Source organism: Temnothorax americanus, unplaced genomic scaffold (genome assembly GCF_048541705.1).
Source record: "Temnothorax americanus isolate GAGA-0224 unplaced genomic scaffold, ASM4854170v1 Scaffold21, whole genome shotgun sequence".
Classification (NCBI taxonomy): domain Eukaryota; kingdom Metazoa; phylum Arthropoda; class Insecta; order Hymenoptera; family Formicidae; genus Temnothorax; species Temnothorax americanus.
The window spans coordinates 1,287,239-1,301,940 of NW_027509349.1; the positions used below are offsets into that span (position 1 = coordinate 1,287,239).

At 39.5% G+C, this 14,702-nt stretch overlaps 1 protein-coding gene across 1 annotated transcript in view; it reads left to right on the forward strand.

Moving 5' to 3' along the window:
• LOC143897825 (uncharacterized) overlaps positions 1–14,702 on the forward strand; it is a 187,040-nt gene that overhangs the window by 96,174 nt on the left and 76,164 nt on the right. The gene's annotated exons all lie outside the window — the stretch shown is intronic.

A 14,702-nucleotide genomic window follows, 5' to 3' on the forward strand; every position in this document is an offset into this window, starting at 1 on the left:
TATTTCGTGTTTTAAACACTTCGAATTTTTCGTTGAAATTAAACGCATTTTTACCATCACTTTTGGTTTGTGAGCACGGAGCAATCATATACTATTACTCGTCGACTGATCCGGCGATTAAAGTACATAACGGAAAATTTTCATGTATTTATCGAACATTTATTAATAATACATATAATCACTTAAACGAAAGTTTTAAACTATTTTTTTTAATAAACACTGTTTTATTAGAGATATTTTGCTTTTTCGCTTATACCTAAAAGCAACACAAGTGACAATATTTCACGAACGACTACCGAAATCGCATCTTATTATTGCACATCATTGAAAAAATTGCCATAAAATATCTTATAAGAGTGTAACTTTATAAAATAGATATATATTATGCCATTAAAAAATGAGATTGTTATTTAAAAAATAATTTGACTTTTGTTGAAACTGTTACATAGTTCTTTGATAACAAAATAACTTTTATTCGAAAAATTTTTCTTCTTTATTATTTAAGAAATATAACTGAATGTACATATTTAAATCAAACACATTATATTTTGCAGGATTTATGCTTTTGAAATGCATATTGAACATATAACATGTAACAATAACTGTAAATAAAGCACTGACATTTTGGAAATGTCAGAGTGTGTGAACTTTTTATTCAATTTTTTTCCCTTTGAGGTGTTTAAACCTTGCAAACAACGAAGATCCAGAGACAAGAAATATTTCTCGTATTTCATCATTGACATAAAATAGAAAAAATATGAAGGTATATCAAATACAATCTGTGATAAATCTATGATCGTTATTATTGAAATATCAAAAAATATTTGCTTTATCTTCTTTTCTCCGTAAGGAAAAGACTTATGGTTTCTTCTTTATACCGAACGGGAAAAGAGAAAAAAAACAGAAAAACGTTACTATATGAGCTTTATTTTACAGAATACATCTGGATTGATGATCGATCTATTAATCATATGAATCGCGATGTATGCTATGAGTCGACATGATTATACTTGTACTTACACCTACTCATTATTCAAGAGGGTGAATTCGAACAAATGTTAACTTCGCTAACCAATAATTATTGTTCAAACTTTAGCCTTTGAACGATTAATTATTGTATGAAGTGTAAGCGTAAGCTTTTGTAAATATGTATGGGTTGATAATATAATCAAAGTTCTCTCTTACATCTTCATCGGTTATTGATATTCACTGTTAAAAAAATTTGGAGACAATGTTATATTAATAAAGTAATAATAGACGACGCAACATCTTTCATGCAGATTCTATAACATTTATCTTTTGTGCATTCGAAAATTAACGGTAGCTTGATATTTTCGAACAAACTTTGATTTTGAATATGTGAAAATTAATCTATATGGAACTTCATTTAATATTTTTATTTTGTGTTGAATATTTTCAATTTTATTTTAAGATTATAATTTGTAACAAAAAGAGATGCCCTATAATATACTGGAAGGGTCGCTTTAGCTTTATTACAAAGTTTCGTAAACTTGAACTTTATCAATGACAAAGTATCTGCTAAGTCCATTCTAATCCCGCTGTAAAGACGAGTACCTGCGGTAAATTCGAAATGCTTCGGAAACATTATCGGGTTTTATGACCGTTCTATCGAAACTTTAGATATACGGGCAAAACGCGAAGGAGCACTTCGTGGATCATTAGGATCATGGGGGATCAATGGGGAGCGTATAACCGAGCGCAAATATCCCAGCGACGGTTTTCCACACACAAACAACTTAAGGCGACCGACCGACGGATGGAAAGTTACAAACACTTGCGGGGATTTACGGTTGGAAACCCTGCGAGGAGAGTCTATCTCACTCTCTTATCTAGCTTCCATTGTCAAAGAAGTTGCTGCGAAAGCGAGAAAGTGAGCGTTAGCAATGGCGGCGAAGCTTTACGGAAAGTCGTTAATGAATTTGACAATTTGAGATGTGTGCCGCTGGTATTATCTGTAAAATATTAAGCGCCTCTCATTTCTTATTATTCAACAAATAAAACTCAAGCTGTAATCGTGTGCGAAATCTCGCGTATACTATTTTATCGGATCGAGTTAGCTACTATTGTTCCGGTCAACGATTTATATAGGAAATCTTTGGTTTATTGTCAAGTCCATAAAACGATAAAACTTATTCACTGTGATTAGAAACACCGAACGTTACCTCGCATTATCTCCAACGATAAGTTTTCCCCAGCTTGCATATTCTTCCGTTCCATAATCCACCTTCGGATACTTCCACGAAGGTTACTCCCGCGAAGTACTCAGCGTCTCTCGATTTCGTGAAATTGAAGACCTCACCTTACAGCATCCCGCTTTTAACATCCCGATCGGCTTACGTTTCAAGTAAAGTTTCAACCTTCGCAAAAATAACTCGAGGGAGCACTAAGTCGCGCGGTGTGTCCGCGAAATTGTATTATTGCGCGGAAGCACGAGGAAAGCAAATGGATCTGTCCCGGGAGACGAGCCGGGAGGAATACACCTCTCTCGAAATAAATCACTGTAATTTATCGTGCGGCGCCTAAACGTCGCGGTCGTTTAAGGCCGCGCGAATATATTTACGATTGTAACATCGTCGCCGATCTGTGACTCATGGCCGATTCGTTTTTATTCACGTCTGGTGAAGGGTCTCTTGAACCGTCACCGACCAATGTCTTCTTTCTGTCGACAGACATCACGCGCCGCCACTTTTATTACTTACCGATCCATGCATGGAAGCCTTATAGTGAGAATTCTACAATTAATTCATTGTACAGAGAACGTAGGTGTTTTCAGTGTAGCAAGAGGCAAGTTCATCTAGCTCTAATCCAATTAGCTAAACGCGTTACAGCGCGGCAACACAGGGATGAGATAGGATGAGAAGCGTCAGCTCTCATATTAATAAAGTCAATGCTTTATTCTAAATCTCAATAGCGTTACGCCGCCGTGACGGTTGCTGGTGCAAGGGTGCCGAACAATCAGGGGAAAAATACACCTCATGATTACATCGCGTCGCGGCGGTATGTTGAGTGCGCCAGACAATGGTCGGGCAACAGTTGAATAGGGATAGAATCCAGGTCTCTCGGGATGCGACGCTAATCACATCCAATTACTGCTGCCGTCTCAGCACCGAAAGAGCTCGTTGCCGAGGCTTGGTTGTGGAAATCGTCCCACACGTGGCGTCGTAAAAGCATTGCGGGAACCACGGCAATATATTCGGGCTGTAGTAAGTATACGCGAGATTCCCCGCCGACGTTTCTCATACGTTGTAAACTCGGGGAACCTTAGCTCTCCGTAAAATCGAGCTTTGGAAATGCTTATTTCTAAAGCGGATCCTGCCTCCCCCGCGGCCTCGCGTTTAAGAGCCGAGCGATATCATCCCCCGCGCACTTCCGATCGACGATGACGAGTTCGAATCGGACGCAAGGAACTCAGCGAATATCAGGGATCGCGTATACGCTTTACGTTTCGGGTCATCGCATCGAACTGAACGCCGACGACCGAAGCTACGTCACTTCCCTCGGTGCTTGTTCCAGCATATGGCCGCTGGTAATCGATCATCGTCCAGGGAAATTTGTCGGTTAATGGAGCGAAAAATTCCATCTCTGTCCCGTGCTCTTTCCTTCTCTCTATTTGTCCCTCTCATCTCTCTCTCTCTCTGTCACTTTCTCTTCTTCTCCCTTCTTCATTTTCTCTCCCGCATCCTCTCTCTTTCTTCTCCTTTCGCCCTACAGATCTTCGTACAGATGAATCAGTTCATGTCTACGAGATTTGTGACTTGTCGCCTCCTACTTCGTGACCTGTCCAATTTAATCAAGGCGAGCATTTGACATGAATTGAATCGGGATCATCGGGATTAATGGCCGCGCGCCATTTTCGGTGCTGTGTGAGCTGAAATTTAATGAGGAATATCGACATTCTTTGATGTAGGCTTTCTCAGTAGTGAAGTATTGATAGTATATCCTACGTACCGCAAGCATCCCCGAACGTGAGGCGGCTCGATAATAGAAGAGGGAGGATTCGGAATCGGGGGGGGGGGGTGTATATGTAGAAGTATCCAAAAATACATCGAGCCGATAACGCAATAACGTGGTCGTTGTCCTCTCCCTCTCTTCAGGGTCTCGGACGGGAGAGAAGAATAAAATTGGCTCCTGGAAAAATAGATAAATGTTTCGATATACTTAAACCTTAAACCATCGTTTTTCTTTTTCGGTTAATCTCGTTTATTGATGGTAATATATATATATATATATATATATTTCCTTGCTCATTTCTTTTTATTGATTTGCCTTCTGGCCGTTTATATTTTTGGCAATCTCTTTTCTCGTTCTTTTATTTTCACACACTCCAAGTAATTTAATGAATTCGTGTATGCGGGCGGCTCTCGTTGCTGAATAGAAGAAGAAAAAAGAAGTTAATCCTATATACTTTTTAATTATGTTTATTCGTGTGATTCCGTTTTTTGTTTGCTCTGTCGGTTTTCATTTGTTCTGCAGAATTTCCTTTTTTTTTTGCAACGCTATAAATCTCTCGCTCGCGTTCTCTGCCCTTTCTTTTGAGCGAAGTATCGAGATGGACAAATATACCGGGAGAGATATGGCCAATCTTTAACCCCCGCGCGTGTTAACGACGATACTTCACCGTGATTTTTTTTACGACGGAGATATAATGGTTTCCGTGACAGCGACAGATTTGGACATTACTTCAGTCTTACAGACCTTTTCCTAATGCCGAGCATCAAATGACCCATTTTCACTCTTCTTTTATATATCGTTCAAGTCCACCGTACGTGAAATCCCGGATACGGGACTTTCGTTAAAAACCGACACCGACAGTGTCTCCTTTTGACCGAGGTAGTCGCGTAGAATGTGTAGATAATGAAGGGGTAAAACAATAGACCATTGTCGGACCATTATAAATTATAAAAGGAAGAGGAGAGAAGCCAACTGGTGTTCTCGCGCGATCGTCGTCGCGTCGATTTCCAACTTTTATTAGATCCGACCTTCGGGGAAACGGCGACCTTCGGGGATGATTGCTGCCGCGCCGGGTAGACGGCCGCAGAAATTACACGACTCATTTTCTCGACTCTTCGTTTTTCGCTGTGCTCTCTCTCTCTCTCTCTCTCTCTCTCTCTCTCTCTCTCTCTCTCTCTCTCTCTCTCTCTCTCTCGAAATCCGACGAATTATTCGAGACGCGCGATTATTCCCTCCGCGCATGGAAATATCTCAGATCGCTACATTGTGCGACGTTTAAGTACGTCACGTTGCGTCTAAGTAGAATCAGCAATCGACTGTCTTAAAATAGAAATGCAAGACGCGTAAGTTTGTATACACGCAGAAAAAGAGAAAATATTCTTGATTTGAAAATATCTTTAGTTTCAACGTGGCAATCCTAAAATGAGATTATATTGCGTTAAACTTGCTTGAAGAAAACTTGCTTGAATGAAGTCGTTTGTATAGTTCAACCAAGAAAAAAATGCTGAAATAAAAAGTTGAAATTCTTCTAAAGCCATCTTTAGATCGTCAAATGATAAACCTGGCGTCAATTTTTATTTGGCAAATTTTCAAGTTTAGACGTTAAATATTTTGTTGATTAGGAATCTGAGTATTAAATGTACTCGAAAAAAATAAGTCTAAAGATCCGAGAATTAAAATTACTCGAAAAAACAGTTTCTGTTGATCGCTTAACTGTTAAATGAATTTCCATGTCGTCGATATCTCGACGAATACAGTTTGCCTCAATTTCACCCGCGCGGCGCGGCGTTCTGCGTAATCGAAAGAATGACATCGCGACGTGTTGTTGTAAATTGTGTAAACAATTCAAATTTATGATAACAATGGAATTCTGAACCGTCAATCTCGAGCCTTCCGGACCCATAAACTCCGGGATTTTCAACTTCGAGCTCTCGAGTCGGAATCCGGCGCACGAGAGCGCTTTATCGAATTCTTGATTGCCTTGCTTGCGAATATTGGAGCGTTGCGTTGCTGCGATAGTCGCGTTCCATTTGCGTCCCTTCGCATCGTCGCACGTACAGCTCGTTAGACGGGGCAGCAAGACATGAACAGCGGTCCACACCTGTAGCGTGTCCGACCGTGGTATCGGCGTTATTAAAGCGGCGCACGTACGAAACGTTCCCGATGTAAACGTCTCTGTCCTCATCCTCGTTGTCGAGTTTGTTTTTCGTATATATAATATACGTAAACCGGAGATGTTATTCGAGATATCCTCGGCCTGCATCTTCGGCATCGCGCGGACTGGATCTATTTGAACGATTTGTGGAAGTTTTTCTCCGAGATTTCTACTCGCCACTGAAAGGAAAATTCAGATAGAAAAGTGGAACGTCTTCAGCATTGGTATTTCTGCTGGATATCATTGTTGCTCCAAGATAAACGCTCGGGGAGATGGCCGCATAAATAACCGGAAATTTATATCGCATGGCACAGCTTTATGCGTCAGTCGAAAAGCTGACGAATTTACGCAGGCGGGATCGCAAGTTCTTCCGATAATGTTTATCGTGTGCTTCTCTCCCGCAGCAAATTTATCGATTCGCCAATTTGTTTCAATGGGATTAGCGCCGCAGTTGCGGCGAGCGGGAGGTAAATATCTATCCGTTTAAGCTCCGTCTCCGCCGTGTAATCTGTATTAATCTATGTTAATCGCAGTTGATTGCCTTCCAATGCAGCGCTCAACTGAAAATATATATCACGTTTTAAATAATAATATATGTTAATTATTAAAAGACTCTTGATAAGCGCGCTACAGGATTTAATACGATCCGCCCGCGCGTTTCAAGTGGCTCTTTCGACCTACGCACACAGAAAAAAAAGAATGTTCTTCATTTGAAAATATCTTTAGTTCCGACGTGGAAATGTTGAAATGAGATTATATTGCGTTAAACGAAGAAAACTTGCTTGAAGTCGTTTTATATAGTTCGATCAAGAAAAAAAAGTTGAAATTTTAAGAAGATTTTAGATTGTTGCGTATATAAGTTAGTATATAAGTTTTGATTTGATCTTTTTTTCTGTGTAGCGAAGTACATCTTGGATGTTTGAATAACAAAATTTCACTCTGAATTCTAAATTATTTTATTTTTATGTTATAATGTATTATCCAAATTGTTAAGGGACACAAAATGTGTTCTCTTAGAGCTTAGAGCCTCCGCACAAGACTTTCGTATCGTAACGTAGTGTAACGAAACGTGGGTCAATGCACAAGAAACGTATCGGTTACGGCGTTATACGTCAATACGTTTCTTGTGCGTTGATCTACGTTACGTTACGTTACCATATACGAGAGTCTTGTATACGGAGACTCTTAAGATGCGTGTCCACCTGCGAGTAAGAACTCTCGAGAGCAAAAAGAGAGAAAGAGAAAGAGACTCTCGAGAGTATCTCTTTCTTTCTCTTTCTTTTTGCTCTCGAGAGTTCTTATACTCTCAGGTGGAGACGCACCATTAGAGATTGATAGGTATACAGAAGAAGTCGATGGACGAAAACAAGTCTCTTATGCAAACATTTTATTTTATTTTATTTTTTAAGCATTTAATTTGTTACGTTACGTTGACATACGTTTTATAACATCGCGGATTCGAGATGCGCGCTCGATGCGTTCTCAAAAATACGAACTTTTTCTATATCTGTGCGCTTACGTCGTTGTGTCAGCATTTAATTTGTTACGTTACGTTGACATACGCTTTATAACATCGCAGATTCGAGATGCGCGCTCGATGTTCTCAAGAATACGAACTTTTCCTATATCTGGGCTTACGCCTTCGTGTCAGCTCGTTGCGATACCGCCGCTCACGTGCTTATTAATTTAATTTCTTACATATGCGTTCTTTGACTACTATCACTGAAGAAGGCCCAATTCAGGGCAGAAACGCGTTTGATAATTTTTAATTTGTTAATATTTTAATGTATTGACTAAGAATTTGTTAATTATAATTTTCGCATATTAGATCCTGCGTTGGCTCTCATAGCCCATTATTTACCTTGTTTTTCTGTTCAGAGCCTTATTATATTTGTTGTTTATTTTTTAAGTTTCTTAACGTTTTGAATATAATGTTAACCATTCAGGATTACGAAAGCGGGATTATTGTGTTGAAATTAAAGTTTTAAGATACGTCCACATGTTTTGCAAACAAGAAGGGGCAAAATTGAATTTCTTTGGGATCTAAAAGACTTCGTATGTCTTGTTGAAAGTCATTAAAACTTAAGACTATAAGACTTGAAAAATTGAAGGCAAAAATGTAAAGTTCGAAATAAAGAGATATGCATTTGTGGAACTTTAGGGACCATCAGTAAGGGAATATGGCAGGGAATATATCGTCCACTTACCTAATACCATTCCGCCATTCCGACTGCATCTGCATGCTGCGCATCTGGGAAATGTACCTATCCTGCTGCACTTGTCCGTTTTAGTAGTCCACCATGTCATAAAGCATGTCACTCCATTTTACTGCGCGAAATGTTATTTTAAGTTTTATCGAATTGCGAGCGATTTAAAACGTGACTCGTCGCTTTCGTTGCTCCTTTTATTACATGATTGATTTAATTGTACTTTTCCAAATCGATGCGCTTGCCGTTAACCATAAATTTCTGACGTCATATCGTCGCGTGACAGTCGTCCTTTATCGGGCGTTCCGTAAATACTCGAGTTTTCTTCCGCGCGGAGCGTCTGGGACTTTTGTTCCCGCAATTCGCCAAGAACTTTTATTCGGATAACGGCTCAGCTCGGTTTAACGCGTTATTTGTTGCCTAGAGGCGCGCGATATATCGAAGCGTTGCACGAAAGAGAAATAAAATTTCATTAACGGCGACGGCCGCGTGCGATATTAGCTTCGTCCCGTTAGCCCTGTTTTCATCAGTTAACCCGTCGAGTCGCTTACGCGCCACGCCGAGAGAATAATTCGCAAGGCGTGTACGTTTATTAGGCTCATTACGTTGGGCTTTTCCTGCAGGACTTAGCGCGTGGGGCAGAGTAATCGTCGAGTGTCCCACGCGCGTCGTAACTTATTTTTAGTTGTACTCGACTCTCGTACGACATCAATACGAGCAGAAGCGCTTCGAAGAATCGAATTATACACGCTAGAAATAATTTACGATAAATCTTAACAAAAGAAAAAAATGCGTATTTATATATATTTAATAAAAATTACGCGTTGAATTTGAAATTAAATTATATTTATGCGTGAGAAATTTTAATTTATATGTATGAAAATGTTATTGAAGATTTGTCGATATCTTTCTCCATATTTTGGATCGCGTGGCATGCTATCGCGGTCAAGAATGTTTTCCAATTTCCTGGGATCTTTTGAATTTTTCGACGACAATCGGCGGAAACTCCTCCTGCAGGAAGAGCATTTGAGTGAAACGATTCTCCATGATAGCAATCTCGGGATTCCTCTGTCGGCTTACTTTCCCGGCGAGCGTTCTTCAAGATCAAGCGTGCGGGAAGATCTTCTATTGCGAAACCTTTACGAGGTGTTTCTTATTCATTAGCAATTACCCAGTTAATCTCCGGCCATTTTTTAAATCTAATTTCCGATATTAGCGTGCCATCTTTTCCCGCGGCTTCTTCATCTCGTCAAACAAAAGTTTCGACTTGAGATTTTAAGAAAGCTTACCTACTTAGAACTAAATAAATGAAGAGAAGAATTTTAGTATCTCCGCCGGTGATACTCGAAACTCTGCAACTTATTTCGTGTGAGATTCTGAAAATTTCGCGCGTAGGAACTTATATACTGACGCCTCGTCGTCGGAGACAAAATAAGATTGCCTATTTGCCGGTTGGTCTAAAAATCCACGTATGAAAATAAGCTGCGGAGGAACTCGGCGCAGAACTCATATAAAGATGATAAAAACCCGCTATTTTTTTTACCCGAAGCATTGTCCCCGCGGACCAGAGCGCGTTAACCGCGCGGGCTAGCTTATGACTTGGAAGAGGGTTGGGCGTCTGGATAACGCACGCGGCCGATGAAAAGCCGCTTTCTGTATACGCGCCTCGCTATAAACGGCCGGGCATTTTTATGCGCTCGCGAGTATGCCGGAACGGGAATTTATGGAACGAGGTCATTGTTACTGCGTCGCGTCACGACGCGTCATCGTCATGCCGAATATAGATGGCTGAAGAGATTAAGCGACGTCCTCTGGGTCGATAAGTCCTGCGGATAATAAAACGGAGGATACATCCCATTCGCCAGGAATCTGCGGATTGTCCCGAATGGATTTCTGGCTGTTTGTCTTTCCTAAAGCATACGGCAACGTTAACAAGTACGTACGAAAGACAAACACAATCATTTATTTCATTAAGATAATGGCTTCAATCTCGCGTTGTTTAATTTCCTTTTCACGATTTCGGCGCCTTTCGGGAGGGAGAAGGAGCCTTAATTTGCTTCAATCAAGATAGAAGCTATAAAATCAATTTTTGGGCGGATACCCTACGTACATAAAGCCGCGCTATGAGCACTCCTGCAATACTGAAACGTGTCGAGATGGAATCCCGTTAACCGAAATAGTCCGATAACTGAATGTATCCCTATATAAGTACTTAACTCTCAACCGCCATCGTGGGCTCTCTAAGAGCCCATTGATTCCTTACTGCCAACGTCTTTGACCGAGCCGAAGATTAGATAATTAAATCTAAAATCTCCGAGTTGTAAGGCAAATTAAGTAAAGAGCGTTTGCAAGAGCAATTATACAGATTTTAGAAGTTGAGAGAATCAACGTCAATTTCAAACGTGATTTATTTCTAAATTAAATAATATTTGTAATAAAAAGCTAATAAGAGTAGAAATCTGACGTAGGAATATATGTGTGTAATGTGGAAGCGAGTGCTGATAATTTTAAAAACGTTATAATTTAAATATATCTTCGTGAAATATATATTTGTTATTACTTATTTATTCTTTTTTTTGGGCGATTTTAGAATTTTTACTTCTAATTGTCCTCTATTAATTGTAACTGAACGTGTAGAAACGTAAAAACCATTATTTCAATATTGAAAGAATTGAAGCAAAATCATTCCAAGTGGCAATAATCGATGCATCTGCTTGACTCTTCCAAGTGCAATTAAGCAGAGATGAAGGACACAGGGACTCGCGCTCCGCGTATCCGCGAGCATCGCCTCAGGACGGGAGGATCATTGCTTTCTGCCACGCGCCCTTCGGAACTCGAACTCCTCGTTTCGCTCCTCGTTTTATACCAGGGCAGAAATCCCGTCCGCCTCCTATTGTTTCACGCGCGAGGACAGGGTTCATCGATCCTCCGACAAAAGGGAACGTGAACGAGCGAATGGATGGAGCGAGTAGGTATTTTCGCCTTTCACCAACGGGAAAAATGTTCCCGACCATTTCAAGTACTCATTCTCCTCTTTCCCCCTTTCTACGCATCTATTTTTTCCTCTCCGTAATCTCTGGCTACTATTCCTTTTTTTTCCATCCCTCTATGCCGAGATGGTCGCGCGCAAACGCATCTTCGCTCAGCACTATCGTTTAACACTTCACAAAGCTCGTAACGGACTCGCGAATTTTCTAACTTGTCATTTAATTGAAAATAATTTGAATTAACCGATTGTATATTCGTGCGTCATAAAATGCGATAACAGAATTTATCTCAAACTTGAAGATATAAAGATTGAAAGGATATAAATCCGTGGAATATAAAATTCTGCGTTTTCACGCTTATCTCTTACGGTATATACTTTTACTTTAATAAACTTGTACATTTCTTCTCGTGTACTAGCTTGTAGTCGGATTGTAGCAAGACGTGTAACCTTCCATTCCTTCGAAGGAAGAAACTTCTACATCAGACATCCACAAGAAATAAGTTTTGTCCGTAAACTTCCAGACTCAATGATAAGGCTCGGCGTTGTATATTTTATTTCCAATGCCAACGAGAAGGTATTCCGATCTCAAAGGATTAAGTCTATTATTCAGTCCTGTTTCGCGACCTAGCCTTAGTCCTTGAAACGTATGTCAAGTTGTATCGAGTCTGCCTCGCGTCTTCATGGTTTGCAGGATGAATTTTCTGCCACTGCACGGACTAGCTTTTACTTTATGACGAGCGAGCTATGTAATTTTGTTCGGTCGTCCTCAAGCGTCGCGATGTATGTATGTATACACATATGTATATGTATTATATATATATATATATATATATATATATATATATATATATATCGTTCTTCCATCTCTCTTCATACGAAGATGAGTCGATATTTTATACGCGTGTTGCACTCATAAACCGTAAAATCCATTTAATTTTACGCGCACTCGTAAAAACGTTCTTTGAGCGGCACGCTGCTATACTCGGCGGAATAATGCCTTTCGTATTATTCACGTATTATCGTGCGCGAGAGCGACGGCGATGGACATATATAATGCAAAAGATTAATGTCTCTTGAGACAAAATGAAATTTAACCGACCGCGGCCGCGAGATAAACGTGCGCGCACAACTTGGATTTTTCTCGTCTCCGTCCATATATTTTTCATTACCGAAAGCACAAAATAATATCTCTCGTATCTGGAAAAAAAAGCTTCTGAATTGACATTATTAAATAGAATTTCTACCTTCTTGAATATAATATATCAATCTGCAGATAACACGCCTGAGAATACGCTTTTTTCTTTTGCTTTCCATCGGTATTATTCAGTAAAAATATAAAAAAACGTCACATTACGTTCTGCCAGTTTAGATTTTTCGAGTAGCTATAATTTCAAATCTACTTCTTAATATTTTTAAATAAAATCCATATCTTTTTCATTTTTAAAAGCAGAAAATAAGATCTCATTGCGTGTATCCGTAAAAATGTTACATAATTGACATTATTAAATAGAATTTATCTCTGAATATATAATATCAATCAAATAACACGTCTGAAGAATACGCTTTTTCCTTTTGCTTTCTGTCGATGTCATTCAATAAAAATAAAAAGGTCACATCCCGCCGAGTTAAGCGTAAGATTTTTCGCGTAGCTGATATTTCAAATCTACTTCTTCTTACAATTTTAGCGGATTCAAAAAGGACAAAACGGAATGAAGATCAGAGCTGAAGATTGTCTCGTAAAGCTCTTTTACTTTTCTTATGAATCTCCACGAGTGCAATATTTCACTTTGAGTGACCGCTCAAAGAAGGACAAAAATAAGAGATAGTCCCGCTATCTTCCGTTGTTGAATGGACGAACATTTTACTGATTCATTTACGCCACTCACCTTTCTTCCACGTAGAACGATCCCTTCAAGATGATCATCAAGACGGAAACCATGAAAATCCGTGAGCTTCTCTATGCAGGAGATCCAGGAGGAATCCATGGAGATCAACGGTCTTACGGGGTGAAAATCCTCCTCAAGAACGACCGGCGGCGACGGTAAAGCGCGACGCCGCCGCCGCTCGCGCATCAATTAACTTTATTAACGTGATTATCGGAAATATTCGCTCGAATCCTCGAGCGTCGAGACACTCCCCCCATAGGGGAGACGCAGTCCTTTTCCAGTACATTAACTTATTCCGGAAAGAAGATCCGGAGCGATTCGATTTCTTCTCGTTCGCCGATCATTAGACTCTTTAACTCCACCCCGCCCAGTCTCGTTAAGCTGCTTACACCCGTCGCTACAGGCGATGTTCTCGCGTTTGCATATGTAACCGAGCGAAGGAAATTCATTACACTATTCGCGACACGACAAAGGGCTGTAGGACGGCATCGAACCGGCGAATACAGGATTATTACGTCGGCGACGAAAAAATTGCGCATTTACTGAATTAGTAAAACAGTGAGACACTTTTTTTTTCTCACGACGTAATAAGTCCTACGTAAAAATTTTCTCTCTGCAGGCCAATTTAAGAGATTAAATTTCATAAATAATAATTAACAATTGTAAAAAGAACTTTTAGTCGACTGTCATATAGTTGCACGCGGGGGAATATGTATATAAGTAAGATACACGCGCGGGTTAAACCCTTGCCCTTTTCTCTCGCCGATAAGTGACCCCATTATTTTCTCGATACGAGGAAGGAAAAGCTCGAATGTTATCCCCCCCCTCTCTCTCTCTATCTCTCTCTCTCTCTCTCTCTCTCTTTCTCTCTTAATATCATCACCCGTAAATCTGCCTCTCGCATGCTGCAGCTCAGGGGAAATATTATTTCGCTTTGTTTGTTTGTCGATCAGCGAAGCATAAATCATACTGCTGTTTCAATGCACCAGGTTATTTGAGATTTCTCGAATCACGATAGCCAGGTTTGAGAGATGACTCACCGCTTTTCATACCTTTTATTAATCCGTTAAGCGATTAATTCCGTTGAAATTTCCTTCATTACACAGAAAAAAAATGTTAAACAAAACTTAAATTAACGCGTTCGTTGCTTCGTATATATACGCAACAATCTATAATCTTCTTATAAAAATTTTAACATTTTATTTCAACTTCTTTATTGATTGAACTATATAAAATTATTTTATTCAAGCGATATAATTTTATTTCAAGATTTCCACGTTGAAACTTTATTTTCAAGTAAAGAATATTTCTTTTTTTGTATATATATCCGTAAACACAAAATAATACGCGACTTAATAAAATTATATCGGACTTAGATCTCTATTATATTTTTATCAGATTTTTTTGTATCGTTTTAATACCCGGTTGTTACAAAAGAGGGAATGTCAAACGTATTCTCGGTTCTTATGGATGCTCGAATAATGTGAACAAAC